Below are 19,616 nucleotides of genomic sequence, written 5' to 3'. Positions count from 1 at the left end.
AGTCTTCGAGGGGCATCCCTGCTTTTGGACTTGACTGTAAGGAAATAATAAAAGACATGAAGACATAGAGGAAGCCTTAGATTTAAAGATACTCACTGTAGCATGACTTCCAACAATGGAAACTAGAAGAGGACCAGATGTGCATTAGGTGGGAATTGGTTTGAAAAAGGTACATCCAGGGATGCCTGGGTGGCTCAGTGGTTGAGGGTCTGCCTTTGGCTCAGGTCGTGATCCTGGGGTCCTGAGATCGAGTCCTGCATCGGACTCCCTGCATGGAGCCTGCTTCTCCCTCTGCCTGTGTCTCTGCCTCTCTTTGTATCTCTCATGAATAAATAAAATCTTTTAATAAAAGAAGAAAGAAAGAGAGAAAAAGAAAGAAAGAAAGAAAGAAAGAAAGAAAGAAAGAAAGAAAGAAAGAAAGAGCAAGGTACATCCAGGGGCACCCAGGTGGCTTAGTAGGTTGAGTGTCTGACTCTTGGTTTTGGCTCAGGTCTTGATCTCAGGGTCCTGGGATTGAGCCCCACCTGGAGCTCTGCATTGAGTCTATTTAAGATTCTCTCTCTCCCCCTATATCTCTCCCCTCCTCAGATAAATAAATAAATCTTAAAACAAAAGGCACATCCATGTGTGGCGGTATCAACCCACCAGTGATACTCCTAACTCAGTGTTTGGTGAATAAAACAATGCGATTTGATATATAAATCATTCCAGTTCTGAATGGACTTGACTGAGGCTGAGGTCTCACATCTCTCTCCCTGCCTCTCTCTGTCTCTCATGTTCTTTCTCTTTCTTCTATCTTTCTCTCTGTCTCTCTGTCTCTCTCACACATGACCACAAGGAAAATAACCAAAATATTAATAGAGGTAATCTCTGAAAAGTGCATATAATAATTATACATTTTTGTGCTTTTTTTTACAAGATGTAATACTTCTATGATCAGGAAAAACCCACCTTCATATTGTAAAATACACAGTGAGAACGAGGCCCGTCTCATAACCTGCTTAGGTGACCGCCCAGGCTCTGCTAGCTGGCTGCCCCGGAACTCTGACGACACGCTTGCATGCCCATGGCTCACCTAGATACGGAACACTGTTGGGATCTATTAGGAGACACACAAAAGGGTGACAACCTAAGGATTCTAGGAAATCCTTCCACCAGGAGCTTTAGTGCCAAGTTCCATCCTGAGAGTTACCTGATGAGACTTGTGACCCTGACTGCTGAGAAATGATGGGATGAAGTGCCTCAGGCTGGGGGAGCCACAGTCAGAGCAGCAGTCAGCAACTGTGACCCACAGGCCACTGTGACCCGTAGGCCAAATCCAGCTCACCACCTGTTTTGGTGCAGCCATGAGCTAAGAATAGTTCTTACATTTTAAATATTTATCTAAGTACTTAAATAATATCTTCTATTTTACCTCTTAGACCGTAAAGCCTAAAATATTTGCTAGCTGGCCCTATCCACTGCCCCCCACCCCCCGCAACTTGGCATTTGGCTATTTGGCATCAGAACATATGTGTACTTGAGGCAAATGTTAGTAACAATTTTCAAAAAGCAGTGCCTTCCTGAAAACCAAAAAAGAGTGAGATCACGTCTAGTTTGGGAGCACATAGACGCAGGGGGATTTCTCCCCTGATACCCCTGGGGAAGGTGGACAGTTTTGGTCCCCGTTGTCATGGTAATTTGAAATTATATCTCAAAAAGGCTTCACTATAGGCAACTTGTTTACTTAGCGAGTCCACTTTTTGGCATTTGTAGTAAGGAAATAAGTACGTATGTGCACAAAGATGTAGCTACGCAGATGTTCGCTGAAGCATTCACTATGGAATTGAAAAACTGAAAAAAAATAAAATAAAATAAAATAAAATAAAATAAAATGAATTGAAAAACTGGAACCAGCCTCGAATGTCCAGCAATAAGACATTTGTCAAATTATGGACCATCCATTTGATGCACTATTATGAGGCCCTAACCCATATGCCGTTGATAGACATGCAAAGATGCTCATGATCTAGTGTAGAGTGAGACACAATAGCTAACAATCACACAGTGTGAGCCCACTTTTTTATGATTATTAGCATGCCTCAAAAAAATCCCTGGAGAATATAAACGGGGGGGCAAGGAATGCAAATTTATGTTTCACAGAAGAAATACAAACATGAAAGTAGCAAAAACAGCTGGAAATCAAATAAATATTACATGAGCCAACGATAAAATATCCTTTTACCTATCAAAATTAGCAAATATTTTGAAAATGTTATCTCTGTGTGATGGGATAGTGGATAATTTTCATTTTCTTTGCTTATCTGAACTTCGGGGTTGTTATGCAGGGAACATTCGTTGTATTTGCCTCTCTGTTCCCTTCCCACCCTGGACCCTGCCAAAGTAGACCAGAAACTGATGAATATACAATCATACCGACACGTCTTATAACTTCTTGCAGTGTGTTGTACAAATATTACTTGGAATTATTTTTCATCTGGGTTGAAGGGAAGGATCTACCTTTATCTCTCTCCTCCTCAACCCAGGCTGACCGGCTGATCAGGCTCTGTTGGCTGATCCTTTGCAAACGCTCCATGCATGTGACTTCTCCCTTTCTGTATATTTTGAAGGCATCGTGTCTCTCTTGCCTATTGCTGCAAAACAATATACCCCGAATTTAGTGGCTTAAAACAGCCACCATTGTATTATTTGCTCAAGGTGTGGCAATTTTGGATCGAGTTTGGTGGGGAGAGCTTGTCTCTGCTCCACATGATGTCAGCTTGGTAGCTTGACCAGCTAATGAAATGATTCAACTTGGGTCATATGTCTGAGGTCTCAGCTCTCGTTACTGGGGAGAGGCAGAGGGTCCCTGATTCTCCTCCATGTGGCTTCTTCACACAGTTTGCACTTCCTCCCAGCATCTCATCTTAGGGCAGCTGGACTTCTTACACGGCAGCTGGCTTCCCTAGAGTACAAAGCAGAAGCTGATAGGTTTTTGTTTTTTGTTTTTTGTTTTGTTTTTTTAAAGAGCTAACCCCTAACTAGCACAGTGTCACTTCCACACATTTGTTAAAGCAGGCCTAGGCCAGCCCAGATTCAAAGCAGGGAAGACTAGGATCCGATGGGGAGCCACCAAAGGAATAGTGTCCCACACTCAGCACTTATAGGAAAACTGTCACAAATTCTCTGAAAAGGTATACCAATCAATTACTAATATAATTTATATTTCCCTAGATAGGAGTTCTTAAACTCAGCAATACCTGTGAAAGGATGGTTCCAGGCACCTGAAGGGCTCTGCCAGTTAAGCCTCTGACTCCTGATTTCAGTCCAAGTCATGATCTCAGGGTTGTGAGATCGAGCCCTGCATCAGGCTCTGCACTCAGCTAGGAGTCTGCTGGAGATTCTCTCCCTCCCTCTCTCCCTCTGCCTCTGCCCCTCCCCCTGCTTGCTCTCGCTCTCTCAAAATAAATAAATAAATCATCTTTTTTTTTTTTTCAAAAAGGATGATTCATTATATATTTACTACTGATTTACACCTCTCATTTGAAATAGTGTGTATTCAATCAGTGCAAACATCTTAAAATGACTGCATTTGTATAGGCCACTCAATAAAATAACCATCATTAAAATATCAACAGCTACTTATCGTTCCCTTAAAAGCAGCTAATGGCAACCAATGCATTTGGGCTCAAATGTTGTTCAGGCTCCAGATGTCTTTGGTGAGAATTACCAGCCTAGGTGCCTTGGATATAAATTTCAAATTTTTTTTCCAGCCAGATCAGCATTTATCCCAGGTGTGTGGGAAGGATGGCAGGACACTGTAGACCTTCAGCCGAAGTCACTCTGGCCATGGTGGGCGGCTGAGGTATTGCCTAGTGGGTGCAGGGGAGCATGGGAACCTGGGGAGTCAGCAGCACACTCTCCCAACCCCCTACCACTCCCACCTACAACCCACACCACCTCCCAAAGGACCAGAATCTTGCTTCTAAGATTTCTCTGCTGTCTTGAGCATTTTCAACCGCTCTGTCTGCTGGTTCATTGCCAAAATATAAAACTCAAGTCCATCTGGGATTAAGACAGGAGCAGCACCACACACCAACTGTCCACTGCCATAATTGTCCTCTTTTCTCACCCAAGCCCTTGCAGAAAGGCCTGCATTCACTGTCCACTCTTCCTCACCTCCCACTCATGCTCCAGCCCTCCCCTCACCCCATCTTCCTTTCGGATGTCCAGGCAAAGCTCACCCATGACCACAACCACCAAGCCTCCATGAGATGCTCTTCAACCATGAACCTAAACTTCTCTATGAGCACAGAACACTTTGATCCTTCCATCTATCCTTCCTCGGACATTTTCCCCCTTGGCTTTGTCCCTAAGCATCTAAGTTTTCTTCTAGTCGTTCTGACCAGCCTCCTTAGCAGACTCCTTTTTCTCTGCCCACATCTTAAATGTTTATGTGCCCTCACAAGGCTTGACTCTCTTTTTGCTCTCGAGGGCAGGCCAGAGATTCTTGATCTTGAGTCCAGGACCTCATGATGTCCATGGTTCTAGAACCGAGGTCCATATGAAGATCTTTTTGAGTGTATTCTTTTTCTGGACAGAGGACCAAAGCTTTCAGTAGATCCCCCAAGAGTCATATGACCCATACAGGGCCAAGGCCATTGTTCTAGGCTAATTCACCTGCTGGCTTCATCGATGCTCCACAAGCTGATGACTTGTGAATCTTCATCACCAGCCCCTCTCTCTTTCTTAAGCTCCAGCCCTGTCTGTCCAACCATGATGTCTCACAATTATGTAATTGTCTTCTCCTGGATCCTTTTTCTCTTTCACCAAAATTCTCAACCTGAAAATGATCTCTTTTCCTCATCTCATATTCAACTTGTGGCCAAGCCCATCAACTCTACTTTTTTCTGTCTGGGCCCATATCTTTCCACCACCTCCACCTTACTGGCTTGGTTAAAGTCAGGAGTTGAAAAGCTTTTTCTATAAAAGGCCAAATTGTAAACATGGTAGGCTTTGTGGGCCATGTGGTCTGTGTCACAATCAGTCAACTCCATCAGTGTAGGTCAAAGGCTACATAATGTGGAAATAAATAAATGTGGCTCTGTTTCCATGAGCTATTCATAGACTCTGAAATTTGAATTTTGTATAATGTCATGATATATATCTTTCTCAACCATTAGAAAATGTAAAATCCATGCTTACCTTTCTGGCCTTATAAAACCAGATAGCAAGCCACATGTGGACCACGGGCCACAGTTTGTCAACTCCTAGCTTTAGGACATCACATCTCTTGCCTGAAACAATCTTCCTTCCTCCAGTATTCCCTGACTTAGACCTGCCATTGTGCTCCTAAAGTGATCTTCTTGAGAAAAAAAGCTGTGGGGGCCAATCTCCAGCTTTTAAAACCCTCCAACAGCTCCAGTTACCATGGGAGTAGATTTCTCAACTATTGGTATTTGAGGCTGGATAATTCTGTTGCAGGGGGAGCTGTCCTGTACATTTAGGATGCTCAACAGCATCTCTGGCCTCTACCTATTAAATGCCAGTAGCCTCCCTGCCTCCCTGGTGGTGACAATCAAAAATATATTCAGATATTGCAAGATTGCCCCTGGTTGAGAACCAGGGATCTGGGAGGACAGCACGAACTCCCTGGAAGAGCACACAAGGTCCTCCCTGACTCAGCCCTCCTTCCTCCCCATAGCACCTCTTGCTCCCCACACTCTAGCCATGCTAAGCCATTTTTGGTTTCCTAAGTTTGGCAGGTGTTTCCCTCCTCTGTTCCCACTGAGCAAATGCCCACTCACCTTTCAACATCAGGTGTAGTCTGTCTTGTGCATCTCTCTCTCTCCTCCACGTGTCTCCTCCACGGGGACATGTGAGTTTTTCCTCCACTGTGTCCTCATGGTCATCCCTACTTACTTCCATCAAAACCCCTAAGATACCTTTAAACCCTTGTTTTCCTGCTTGTCTCTCATCTTAGATTGTAAGCTCCTTAAGAGCCTGGGTTTGTGCCTGATTCCTCTCTGTCACCCCAGCACCTGGTTGAAGACATAAATGGGTAAACTGAGGCTCAGTGTCTGTGAAGGTAGAGCCCAAGATCAAGAACATGCCTGGTACAGCCGGAGCCAGAGTATCGAACTACCTAACTCTACATCCTTCTACCTCCCCTCTGCCATGAAGAACTCCCCCCCGCCCCGCCCGGCCCCACCAACCCTTAGCTGTTGGTTCTGGCATCCGAAAACTTTGCTCTCACCAATACACAGGAATCATTGCTTGGTGAGAAGGCTAAGTTGGAGAAAATTTGGGACATGCGTTGCCACATCCCAGGCCCATAGACCCCCCTGTTAAAGCTCTGGAATTTACTCACTCTGCCATGGGGGAGGGCAGACTAGCTTACAGTGTGGTGACAGGCCTCTGCAGAAACCCAGACCAAGATGACCTAAAGGAATAAAAACAGCAGCCTCTCACCAGAGGCCAGGTCATCCAAGGTAGGTGAGAAGTCAATAAACACAAGATGCACAGTCCCAGCAACCTGGATCCTTGCATGTCACGGGGAATTTGCTAGCTGCTGCGAGCTGAGAAAAATTACTATAATTAATCCATGCTAAAGAATAATATTATGACACACAATCTCTGCAGCAGGGCTTCTGAGCACCTCAGAGCCACCAGTGCCACACTGCTAACGGCAGCCAGGTGCTGTCTGAGACAAGTGGCTTGGAAGGAGTTTTAGAAAAACATTCATTGGACTGAAGACATCAAGCACCTGTTTTCTGTTTTGGAAACCCAAACCTGGATAGGTCATGGAGGTCACCAAGAGGATCATGAAACAAAGGCGAGACATTGAAAAATGGCCTGGACCTTTTGGTCCTGCTGGTGCTTCTAAGAAGAGGCAGTGCCGCCAGCAAAGGCCATCTAGCACTGGCAACCTTACTGCACCCAACAGCCCAAGCCCTTGGGTTTGACACGGCGGATGGGCCATGAGCACTCAGCCATCTGGACTTGATTAGGAAAGCTTCCTCTGCCTGAGTCAGGACACTTCTCCTCCTTCTCCCATATTTCCTTCCTACATGTGCAAACCACCATCATTTTGTGCCCGGGCAGGAAGCAAGGAATGTCTTCTCTCTAAGTTTCCCTCAGAACCCCTACTTGAGAGCACACAGGAGGAGGGACTAGGGGGTCATAGACCCTGACAGCTGGAAAGCAGGCTGTGACCATCTCTCCAACTGCGTGTCTTACGGAGGAGGAGTCTGAGGCCACAGACTGCAATCACCTACCCAAGAGAGGGTCACTTGCTAGGACGAGACTGAATGGGCTCTAAAGCTCTGGTCCGGCACCTGGGTGGCTCAGTGGTTGAGCATCTGCCTTTGGCTCAGGTTGTGATCCTGGGGTCCTGGGATTGAGTCCCGCACCAGGCTCCCCCCAGGGAGTCTGCTTCTCCCTCTGCCTATGTCTCTGCCTCTCTCTGTGACTCTCATGAATAAACAAATAAAATCTTAAAAAAAAAAAAACAACAAAAAAAAAAACAAAGCTCTAGTCTTTCCAAATGTCCAGCAATAGAGGATGTGTCCTGTAAATAGTGGCATCTTCCCCAACAGAGAGTTCTGCAGGCTTAGAGATAGTGAGAAGACCCTTGAAGAGGCTCATATGGAACAATTTTCTTTTCTTTTCTTTCCTTTTTTTTTTTTTTTGAACAATTTTCAAGATACATTGCAAAGTGAAGAAGAGCAAGGTGCAGAACTTCACTTGGGGCAAAGAAGATATTGAATATTTGTATTTGCTTGGAAGCTGCAATGTTCTGAATTGTATCTCCCAGAAAGATAGGTCCAAGTCCTAATTCTCGGTACTAAGGGGTGAGACCTTATTTAGAAGTAGGGTCTTTGCAGATGTAAACAAGCTGAGGATCTTGAGATGAGATCATTCTGGATCTAGGGTGGGCCTTAAATCCAATTATAAGATAATAGAAAGGAGAAGGATATTTAATTTGCAGAAAGAAAAGCCACTTGGAAATGGAGGCAGAGGTTGGAATTTATGTTGCCAGGAGCCAAAGAGCACTGGAAACCACCAGAGGCTGAAAAAGGCCAGGCAGGACTTTCCTCCAGAGCCTGCAGAGGGAGCATGGCCCACTGCAGACTATCTGTGTTGCTTTAAGATTCCTAATTTGGTCATTTGCTGTGGCGGCCACAGAAAACTAATCAGAAGCTAAATGATAAGTATTTTTGGAAATGAATCTAGATTTTATTGAATGCAAGATCAATATTAAAAAAGCAAAAATTAATAATATTTCTATATACCAATAATACATAATTAGAAAATAAAAAATTTAAGCTATTTCATTTACAACAGGGTCAAATCTATTAAATACACAGAATAAATATAACAAAGGACATGCAAGACTTCTACATAAAAAATTTTAAATATGAGGAAAAATTAAAGAAGATTTAAATAAATGAAGGTGTATGTTTTGTTTACGGATTGGAAGGTTCAATGATGTAAATAAAAAATACCACTTCTTTCCCAAATTGATTGATATAATTGCAATGTATATTCGATGTAGCCCCAATCAAGATCCAGGCAGATATTTGTGAAAACTGGTAAGCTGATTCTAAAATGTGTATGGAAGTTCAAAAGTTCAAGAATAGCCAGGACAATCCTGAAAAACAAGAGAGCGGAAGCACTTACGGTACCTGGAAATCAAGATTTATTATATAGCTACCGTCATTAAGGTGGTGTGTTCCTGGCAAAGAGATGAGACGAACAGACCAAGGGAAGAGAATAGGACATCCAGGTGCAGAGCCACATGTACAGGAACACCTTTGTTTTTGTTACACAATGAGAGATTCGTGCTGTAGAACAGGGGAAGTAGCAGCTTTTTGGTAAGCGGTTCTAAGCCAGTTGACTATAAGGAAAAATATTTCTCTTGCCAGCCACCTCACATCCTACATAGAAATCAATTCTAGACCAGCTGTGGCTCTAAATGAGAACAACAAAACCATAGGGATTCTAGAAATACAACAGAGGAATGTCTTAATGACACAGGCGTGAGCCAAGATTTCTTAAAGACACATAAAATAATGACCATGGTGGAAAATACTGATTTACTAGATTTCACCCAAATCAAGAACTTGTATTCATCAAAAGACACTGTTAGAAGAATGGAGTGTTGGTGGTGGGGGCCTGCCTGGGGGGCTCAGTTGGTTAAGGATCTGTCCTGGGTTCAGGCCATGATCTTAGGGTCCTGGGATCAAGCCCTGCATCAGGCTCCCTGCTCAGTGGGGTGTCTGCTTCTCCCTCTCCCTCTGCCCCTCCTCCTACTCGTTCTCTCTCTCTGTCTCTCTCTGTCTCTCTTTCTTTCTCTCTCTCTCTCAAATGAATGAATAAAAAAAAGAGTGAAACAGGAAGCCATAGAAAGGGATAAGACATCTGCATTCTACTCACCTGACAAAAGATGTATATCCAGACTATATAAAGAAATTCTCTAATTAAACAACAACAAAAAGACAGCTCAAAGGAAAATAATGGTTAAGAAGTTTGAATAGTCGCCTCGGAAAAGAGGCTCTCCTAATGAGCAGTTTAGAGGATAGAGAGAGAGAGAGAGAGAAATGGATAGATAAAAGTTTGTGATAATTCGATATGGCAAATAATACAGACGCCGGGAACACTTTGGGAAACGAATTTAGATCTTAAATTTCTGTACTTCATGGATCTGCCATGGGTCAGGCCTTGCTGAGTCCACAGCCAGAAGATTTTTAATTGTGTCAAAAAATAAAATCAGTGAAAATAAATTAGAAGGCGCTCAGTCTCATTAGTCTGCAGAGAAATGCAAACTAAAGCCATAAGAAAACCCACATGCACCCATCAGAAAAACTAAAGTGAAAGAGACTGACGCTACCATTTGGGGGCAAAGATGTGGAGCAGTATCTCGGTGGTGGAAGCTATAACTCCACTTGGGAAAACCTTGGCAGCACCTCCTACAGGTGTGCCTGTCCGTATGTTTATCCAAAGATAAACAAGACAACAAGATAAAATAGCTGCATTATTACGGAAAGTGTGACACACTCATACAACAGGACACCAAGTAACAATGAATGAACGTGTCACAGCTACAACCAGGAACACAAGGTAAGGGACAGAAGCCAGCCTCGAAATAAGGCAGATCTATCATATTTAAACAGCAACTTGCCAGGTTAGAATTCAGGGTAGAAGAAAGGACACGGCAATTGGGAGGAAGCCTCAGATCCTGATAGATTTCCATTCCTTGACATGGCTGTGGTTACACCAGTGTGGTCATTTGTGACGATTGACTGAAGTGTATATTTATGATGTTATGTGTGTGATTGAAATTTTCATGTGTGTATGTTGGATATCAATGAAAATTTTCTTCTAAAAAACTTTAGGGAAGCCCTGAAAAGCTCAGACATCCGTTCCCCATCCCTCAAAAAAAAAAAAAAAAAAATCCTAAAAGATCTGAAAGCAATATTAATTGCTGAGGAGGCCAAAATTTTTAAAAAGAAATTATAATTACACCTTGTTCTTCCCCTCGTTCCTCTTGCTGTCCACCTTTGGGTAGTAGGAGCCAGCCAGCTACAGGCCAAAGCTGGCCTTGAGAGCTTTCATCCCCCATCATCTCCCTCCTCCTCCTCCTCCTCTTCCACACCCCCTTCCTTTCCCTGCCCTGCCCTGGCCCTGGCGAGGATGTAAGCTCGGGGGGCCCAGAGGCCTCACCGCGTGCACCTGTCCAGGGGGCAGACTCAGTGCTGCTTGGATTCAACGTCGGCCAGCGAGCAGGTGCCCGTTGCGATCACTTCTTAGCTCCTTGAGCTCCCTCTGGGTCAGTACAGCTGCCACCCAGCCTTCTGGACCGCTTTTCTCATGAAGAGGCCCTCTGGCGACAGTGGCAGGTGCTTCTCCCCAACTCCTTGCGTGCGACTTTGGCGTCCTCCCGCAGAGGCTGCGGATCTGACACGTGCAGCTCGTGCCTCGCCACAGGCTGGCCAGGTTCCTCTCGGGTGCAGGTGCCGCATTTCCTCCTCCGCCAGTTTTCTCTGAAGTTGCAGGATGTGTTCTTGGTGTAATTCAGGCAGAATTTGAAGCTGCAGCTTTAGCCGCTGAATCTTCCTTTCAAGCTGTGAATTTTCACGCTGCAAAGATGCTTCCTCAGTTTGGAGACTTTTTATTTGTCGTCTAAGCTCTTCATTCCCTTCGCTTTTCTTCCCACGCTTGTCTGGCTAGTTCTTGATGTTCCTGGTCAGAGCTCTGAAGGGACACACTGATCCCAGCATCATCAGTGACACCCTTGTGCCCGATGGGCGGGGTGATCGCTGTGTCCTGCTCCCCACTTTTGCTGGACTCCCTAGGTCCCGGCACCCCGATGATCTGCAGGGAGGTCAGGCGAGGGGCGGCCTGCAGCCCGGGGCCTGCCCTGGGCTGGGACTGGCTGGCTGGATCTTTCGGGGCGGCTCCACGCCTGCCTTCCACGGCTCCAGCCTTTCTTCCCCCTCCTTTTCCTGACCTCTCTACTTCTATGTTGAAATTTCTTGGTTAAGCAGTTCTGGACTTTTCTGGAAAATGAGTGTTTTTACTCAAATGATCCATTACTTTCTTTCCAAAGTTGTTCTCCATCCTTCTCTGATACCCTTAAGATGGGTTTTTTTCACCAGTGACTTGGGAAAGTTTAGGAGGCTGGCCCATCTGTGCCTTTTTCAGAAAGTTGACAGTGTCCCGAAGTGAGAGCCTGCTCAGGTTTGCATTCATTGCTGACGAGCAGGTTTACAATGTGGGAGGACTGGCCTCCACCCCGGGCGGCCTGAGGGCATCATTGGCTGGTGTCATCTGTCCAGTGTTCTCACTGCCTCCTCCACGGGCTTTACCATGGGAAGAACACCTTTTGCCCAGCGCCTTCACACTTCTTAGAGTGAGTCGTCTCTTCTCTAGGAAAACCAGCACCTCAGTACATAGCAGCATCGCCCCAGGGAAACACAGGGACACTTGGGCTACGTCCCCAGCTTCCAGAAATCACCAGAAGTACATGCGACATGAGCTCCAGGATGAACTGGAAAGAGAATCCAGGGGCCAAAGGTGGGCCCTCCATGGCTGCGTAGGGCTCCACGCTCTGCCTCCGAGTGCCAGCCCGTGGGCCACAGCTGACCACTCAGAACCCTATGGAGAGTTCCATCTCTAAGGTAACAGGTGTCTGGCAAACAGAGAAGATCAGCTGGGCTGGGAGAGGGGAGGCCAGCCACATTCTAGAGAATAGCTCCCCCCTAACTGCTCTGAAGTAGAAAGCACTGGGGGAGGCTGGAGGGGCCGATCCCAGCCTGGAGCTCACCATTCTAGGCCCCTGTGGCCTTCCTGCAAACCTATGGGGTCAAAGCAGGGCCAGACCATGTCCCTTTATGAGCACAAGAGAAGTCAGGGCAGAATGGTGGAGATCCTTCCCCTGGATGAGTCTCAGTATCTGGTTTAAATTGTCCTTCTGCTTTAGGAACTCTGGCGCTATCCACAAAGTTCCTGGGATCTTCCTTCTGTGAGGTTCCCTTTCTCCTTGTGTGTGGTCACTGTGGGTAGGCAGGGACCCAGGACTGAAAGGTATCCCCTAAGAGACCAAGAATCCAATCCTAACAACTCATAAGAAGTCAATAGGAATTGTCCAGCAGACCCAGGCTCAGAGCCTCCTTGTCTATCCCCTGAGACTCTGTCATGAGCCACTTGTCCCCTGTCCCTCTACCCAAGAGGGAAACAAGAGAACTGTCAGCCAAAGCCAGTCTGGGGCTCCCTAGGGGTGCCAGGGTTCAAGGTACAGAGGTTCCCTGCCTTGGTACCAGTATAGTTACTCTCGCTTTCATTCCACGTTGACATGACATATCTTTCTCCCTCCCTTCACTTTTCATCTGATTATGTGTTTAAAGTAGGTCTGTTGCAGGCAGCATATCGCTGGGTGTTGTGTTTTGATTCCCTCCAACAGTCTCTGTCTTTGAATTCCTGTACTGTTGACGTTTAAAGCGATCAGTGATACATTTGGACTCATGTCTATCCTGTTACTGCTTTCCGTTCGTTGCCTTTTGTTTCTTTTTTTTGCCTTCTCTGGTTTTAGTTGACATTTTATATGATTCCATTTTGTCTCCTCTCTCAGCATATCAGTTACACGCCTTTAATGATTTTTTTTTTAGTAGTTGTCTTTGAGTTTGCAACATTTGTTCACCAGTGATCCAGGAAGGGGTCTTCCAACAACATTCTACCTTCTGACGGGCAGTACAAACATCTCTTAACAGGGTATTCACCTCGTCTCCCTTCCCATCTCTTTACACTGCTATGGTCGGATCACTTATCCAGTAAGCTATAATCACATAATGCATTGTTGTTATGATTATTTGGAACAGACTGTTCTCTGTTAGCTCAATCAAGAATAAGAAAAATAAAATATTTTATTCGACCTTCATTTATTCTTTTTCTTTTTTAAAAATTTTATTCACTTATTCATGAGAGACACAGAGAGGCAGAGACACAGGTAGAGGGAGAAGCAGGCTCCCTTCAGGGGAGTCCCTGATATGGGACTCGATCTCAGTACCCTGGGATCACGACCTGAGCCAAAGGCAGATGTTCAACCACTGAGTCACCCAGGTGCCCCTCATTTATTCCTTTTCTAATGCTCTTCCTTTATCAAGTAAATCTGGGTTCCTCACCTCTATCATTTTCCTTCCCTCCAAAGAAAGTCTTTGAACAATTCTTGCAAGACAGGTCTAGCGATAACAAGTTCTCTTGGTTTTTGTTTGTCTGAGAAAGTCTTTGTCTCCCCTTGGCTTTCAAAGAATAATTTTGCAGAGTACAGAATTCTCGGTTGTTGGGGTTTTTTCTTTCAACACTATAAATACGTCACTCCACTATCTTCTTTCTTGCTTGCACGGTTTCTGAAAAGAAATCCAATGTGATCATTATCCCTTTTCCTCTATAGGCAAGGGGTTCCCCATCCCCCATGAAATCTTTTCAAGATTTTCTCCATGTCTTTGATTTCCTGCAGTTCAAATATGATATACGTAGGTGCAATGCTACTACCCCATGTGTGCAGCTTTATGATCACTGTGTTTCTGCAGCAACAGAGCAGAGAATTCTCCTCTTGTGCACTCGTGTATGTGTGCACACACACAATCATACATACATATCACACTATGTCAAGAAATTCTAAATCAGAAAAATAAGAGGCTCCCTCAGCATCTATAAATCTTCCATTTTATGTGAACATGTTTTCAAACCATATTTTATGGGATCCTGGAAACACCAGCCACAGTGACCCACAACCATCCTGTCTATCCCTTGGCCCGGCAAATAAACACTTTGAGTTATGCAGTATTTTGGGTTTCAATGGCAATGCAAAGTTCAGGGTCAGGGCATAGTCCCCACCGTGAGGTTCAATAATTCACTAGAAAGACTCATAGATCTCACTGAAAGCTTTATACTTATGGTTACAGTTTATTGCAGGGTAAGGGTACAGTTTAAAATCAGCCATGAGAAGAGGAGCACAGGGTGGAGTTCGGGAATGCTCCAAATTCGGAGCTTACAATTGCCCTCTCCTGGTGGAGTCAGGACAGCCTCACCCTCGCAGCAGACATGTGTGACAATCTGCAAAGAGCACTGCCAACCAGGAAAACCCTCCAAACCTTGGAGTCCAGAGTCTCTATCAGGGCTCCTTCAGGTCCCTCTATCAGGTTGACCTCCTACCTGGTTAACCTCAGTATCCCTCTGGAAGGGATCTGATCCCAAGTAACCTGAAGCCCCCACCCTAAATCACATTACTGTAGCTGCAAACCTCCAGGCAAACAAACACTCTCCTGCCAGGCAAGATGTCCCAAGGGCTTAGACATCTCCTCCCAGGAGCTCAGGACAAAGACCAGACCTCTCATCGGGCAGAGCTGAATTCTCCACCACACAGAAGATGAGATTTCTCTCTCCCTTCAAAGGAACCACATCACACCTCCCATCCACTTCTCTTCACTGGGCCTCACCAATCTGGACAGACTCAATTCCCAGCCCAGTTGTCTTTTCTTGATCAGATGCCACCTCCATACTCTAATCCAAATAAGTCCCTGCAGTCCACCAGTGATGTGGATGGGGACTGGTGAGAACGGGAGTTTTGTATCCCTCTCCCAAAACTTCCTTGTAGATGATACCTAGGTGTTTTAAGTATAAGACAGATCTGATTCACTTTTTTCTTTTTGTAATCTTGGGAATTCATCAGCCAAGGTACAGGTCATGAGCAGACATAACATGAATTGGTACTATCATTTGAGGATATTATACTCTGCTATCGAGGACAGGAAAACAAATGGATTGGATGAAATTAATAAGGTGAAATACAGAGAATGAGCAAGCACGTAGTCTTTGAGACATAAGCAGAATTCATAAGGAATGTTAAGTGTAGATAAGAAGTTAGTAACTTGTAAGAGATGTATGTGATTTACAAGAAGGGGGAGGAGGAGGAGGAGAAAGAGAACGGCTAGAGTGCTACTTGGTTTTGGAAAGACCAAGTCAATGGGTATGGGTCATGCCACCTCTAAGCAGATGGTTTTGTCATCCTTATATCGGCCACCCATCTGTGACACTCAATATGTCCCAGTCTGAATCCCTTATGTACCATCCAAGAAATGCAGATAAAACCCATAGCTGTTGGCAAATTATAGCAGTGGCCAGGCATAACAGCCCCTGCATCCCTCCAATAGAACAAGTGTACACGGACTCCCCCTGCTGAACCCCTGCTCAACCTTGACACCAAGCCATTGTGGCAGAAGGTTGACACAGGCCGCAGAGAGACAGGACAGGTCATGCAACCGGGATTCAGGGGGATGGCCTTTCCACTGCACCTGCACAACATCCCAACTGCGGTGACTACCCCGTGCTTCTCCCCCTGCTTCTTGCTGTGTGTTTTGGACTGATTTAACAAACCAGCAAACCACAAGAGGCAAGCATCTTAATTTGATCTGCGCATTCTCTGCCCAGAGACCACTGGAATGGTTTCCAGGGCAGTGTCCACAAGACCAAGGTAATTTCCCCACGTGGCAGCAGAGATTAAGTGCTACAAACTATGACAAGATAAAGTTCAGCACAGAGCTCAGCATTTCACCAACCTTTAAGGAAGAAAGGAGGAAGACGTGGGCAGTGCTCTGGAGGCCCTGGTGGCAGCAGCATCTGATCCCTCCCAGCCCAGGGGAGGAGCCTGGATGTTCATGCCAATGGTGAATCAGGCAGCTCTTGGCCTTAGCGATTTGCACACGGGAGGGAAAAATCACGAAGCCAGGATTTGGGTATTTATTTTGCTTCATACCAATTAGAATATGAGTATTTTACTTTTTAAAATAAGACAGGGTCACCATGAACATCTATGGCTTGTCCTCAGAGGAGTTGCACTGGAGAGGGGTTCAGCATCCCAGACTAAAGTTCCTCTCTCTCCAAGTGAAATGATTGAGAAGAAAAGGCTTGAGAGAATAAATGATCTTAGGAGAAGAGAGACCTCCCCAAAGAGACTGCACTTGGCCTTGGGGAAAACAGTGGGAACGAAGTAGAGGGAATCTAGCCCAGGAGAAAGGAAAGGGATGGGTTGCCAGGGCTGGGGATTGGGTTCGAGAACCTTCCTCCCACCCTCCCTTCCTTCTGCTCCTCCCCACACCATCCTCCACCACACGTCTTTTCCTTAATAACCCCCAATAAATCTAAAATTTGTTCTAGGAGAGAGTTAGCGAAATAGATGTGGCCAAAGGCTCTGGGAGAAATGTAAGTGACTAATAAATGTAAGACGCTCAACAGCACTAGTAACTCCAGAAATAGGAATTTAAAACAACACGATTCCTTCGGAGAGTTTGAAATAACTGAGGGAGACAGTCTCAGCTCTTTCCAAGTCTGGAGACCTTCAATAACTCCCTGGTATGCCTTAAGATGTAAATGATTCTGATTTTAGAAGTGAGGTTCCCACTCCCACCCCATGATAGTGAAATAACACTATTCTATCAACAGAAGTTGCAAGTATTGGGGGATTTAATAAAAGCATGGTATCCAGGATTTATTGAAATCGTAACTCAAGGTAGTCTTGTGAGATGACAGTCTTTTTTTTCTTTGCCATTGTTCGTGCAGAGATTTCATTTGGAGAAATCAGATCTGACAACTAGCATTGAATTTCTCAGGAGGAAATTATCCCATCCTCATATGCCCAGAGCCTTCTCTTTCTTTCTCCCTTGGACTCTCCCCCGACCCTCAGCCCTGCCCTGCTCCCTCCCCCGTCCACTGGAGCGTGGGCAGTAGAAATCATAAGCTATCAAGACCCAGTTACTTTTTTGTTAGCAGTTCCTCCTCCTTCCCTGTCCAGAGAAAATTGAGGTTTGGAGGTACAGTGAAGAGCTTTCTGGCTGGCGTGCCCATGAAATAAAGCTGAAACTACCTAGCATCATCTACGAATAGCAATATACGAGATGGAATGTCCACATGTTCCTTCCAGCCTTCACTTGTTGAAGACAGATTTTTATTCCATACGCCAGAAGGAATTTCCTCTCCTCTTCCTTCCATCTCCTCCTACGCGCTAGGAAAGAGGTTATCAGTTCAGAAGCGAACCTGAAGCTTCTAGTACTGCAGAGCTGCCAAAAGGCATTTCCCTTGTGCTTTGGTTTAGCCACATCCTACCTCCGAAAGTGACAGCTCTACAAAAAATGTCAAGGATGCAGTATGTGAGGGATCTGGCCCATCCCTTGGAAAGTTCTGCAACATTCCCCACAATGTGAAGACCGGAGAATTCGTGTATTGTGATCATGAGGGATTCTGGAAGCACTTTCCAGGATTAACGTAGGAAGATCGAGTAGGGCTTCTCACTGACCACCACCTTTGTGATCAATAGGAAAGTTCACCAAAATATTCTAATCAAATAGCAGGACTTCGAGAAACAGAAATGCTGGCCGAACCTCCTACTTGGGGCTTCTTTTATTAACTGTTCTAGCTTCAGTAGTGGTACATTTTGCCTCAACCTTCGAAACTAACAAGTGGGCAGCAGGGAGGACCACAGACTCAGGTTTTGAATTTCCTGGTTGTTTTTTGTTGTTGTTTTTAATTCCCTTTTGCGTCAGCCCAGGGGCTGCTTGGCACCACATGGCTGGGAGCAGGCTGGGTGCCAGAGCATCCTGGCTGTTCCAGCAGCAGATTAGGATGTCTGAGAGGCTGCTTCATTCACAGTTTACCTGCCCTTTGCCAACGTGAACTCCTGCGGGAACCTCCCCACCAGCCATGTAGAAGGGGGGGCAGTGCCCAGGACCCCCCTGCCACTCACACTCCTGGCTCAGACTCAGTGCAGTTGAGTCAGCAGCCAAAGGGAAAGATCAGCCTGGGGGGAATGAGTGGGGGGCCCTGGAAACCCCCATCCTCTCTGCAAGCATGCCAGGTCCATCTGTGGCAGCCAAGGCAAGGGTCCCATTATCCACACAAGCACCGAGGCATCAGCTGGAGGCCAGAGGCAGGATTATTGCCCAGAAAGGCTCCTTTAGGCTTGTGTGTTTTGCTAATGTATTTGTGACCAGTCTTCATGGGGAGATGTTAGGGACTGAACTGTCTTCCCCAAATTCTCAAGTTGAAGCCTCAAGCCCCGATGTGACTGTATTTGGAAGCCTAGGCACAGGTAAATAAAGATCTTACCTGAGGTCATCTTACCATCTTAAGATCTTTATGATCTTACCTGAGATCATAAGACTGAGGCCCAGTATAAGAAGAACAGGTGTCTTTTCCCCAGAGGGGCCTGAGGTGACCTCTGGAGATGGTTTGCTACTTGCCGGACCCAGAAAACCCTACAAAATCATGCAAGTCAAGAGGTTCAAATCTTTGTGTTCACTTTAAGAACATGCGTGAAATGGCCCAGGCCATCAGGGGTATGCATATCCTAAAAGCCACCAAGTATCTGAAAGATGTAACTTTGCAGAAACAGTGTGTGCCACTCTGTCGCTACAATGGTGGAGTTGGTAGCTGTGCACAGGCCAAACAGTGGGGCTGGACATAGGGTCGGTGGCCCAAGAAGAGTGCTGAATTTTTACTGCACATGCTTAAAAATGCAGAGAGTAATGCTGAACTTAAGGGTTTAGATGTAGATTCTCTGGTCACTGAGCACATCCAGGTGAACAAAGCCCCCAAGATGCGACATAGAACCCACAGGGCTCATGGCCGGATTAACCCATACATGAGCTCTCCCTGCCACATCGAGATGATTCTTACTGAAAAAGAGCAGATTGTTCCTGAACCAGAAGAGGAGGTTGCACAGAAGAAAAAGATATCCCAGAAGAAACTGAAGAAACAAAAACTTACGGCCCGGGAGTAAATTCTGCATAGAATAAATGCAAATAAAAATAAAAAATAAAAATAAATAATAAAAACAACAAAAAAGAAGAACAGGTGTCACTTATAGGAAGAGACTCCAGAGATCTCTCTGTCTGCACTTGCACAGAGTAAAGGCCATATGAGGGCACAGGGACAGCCAGAGTCGGCCGTCTACGAGCCAGCAAAGGAGGCCTCAGCAGAAACGACCCTGACAGTGCCTTGATCTTGGACTTCCAGGCTGGACCGCAAGAAGAGAAGTATCTTGTACAAGCCTCCCCATCTGCAGTAATTTGTTCCGGCGGCCC

General features: G+C 45.6%; 1 pseudogene; it reads left to right on the top strand.

Annotated features, from left to right (window-relative positions):
* Positions 1 to 18,757: 18,757 nt before the first annotated feature.
* On the top strand, positions 18,758 to 19,348 carry LOC112661720 (60S ribosomal protein L17-like; annotated as a pseudogene).
* The last annotated feature ends 268 nt before the right edge of the window (positions 19,349 to 19,616 follow it).

This window comes from Canis lupus, chromosome 31 (genome assembly GCF_003254725.2).
Source record: "Canis lupus dingo isolate Sandy chromosome 31, ASM325472v2, whole genome shotgun sequence".
Lineage (NCBI taxonomy): Eukaryota > Metazoa > Chordata > Mammalia > Carnivora > Canidae > Canis > Canis lupus.
This window is presented reverse-complemented; position numbering and strand designations above follow the sequence as displayed.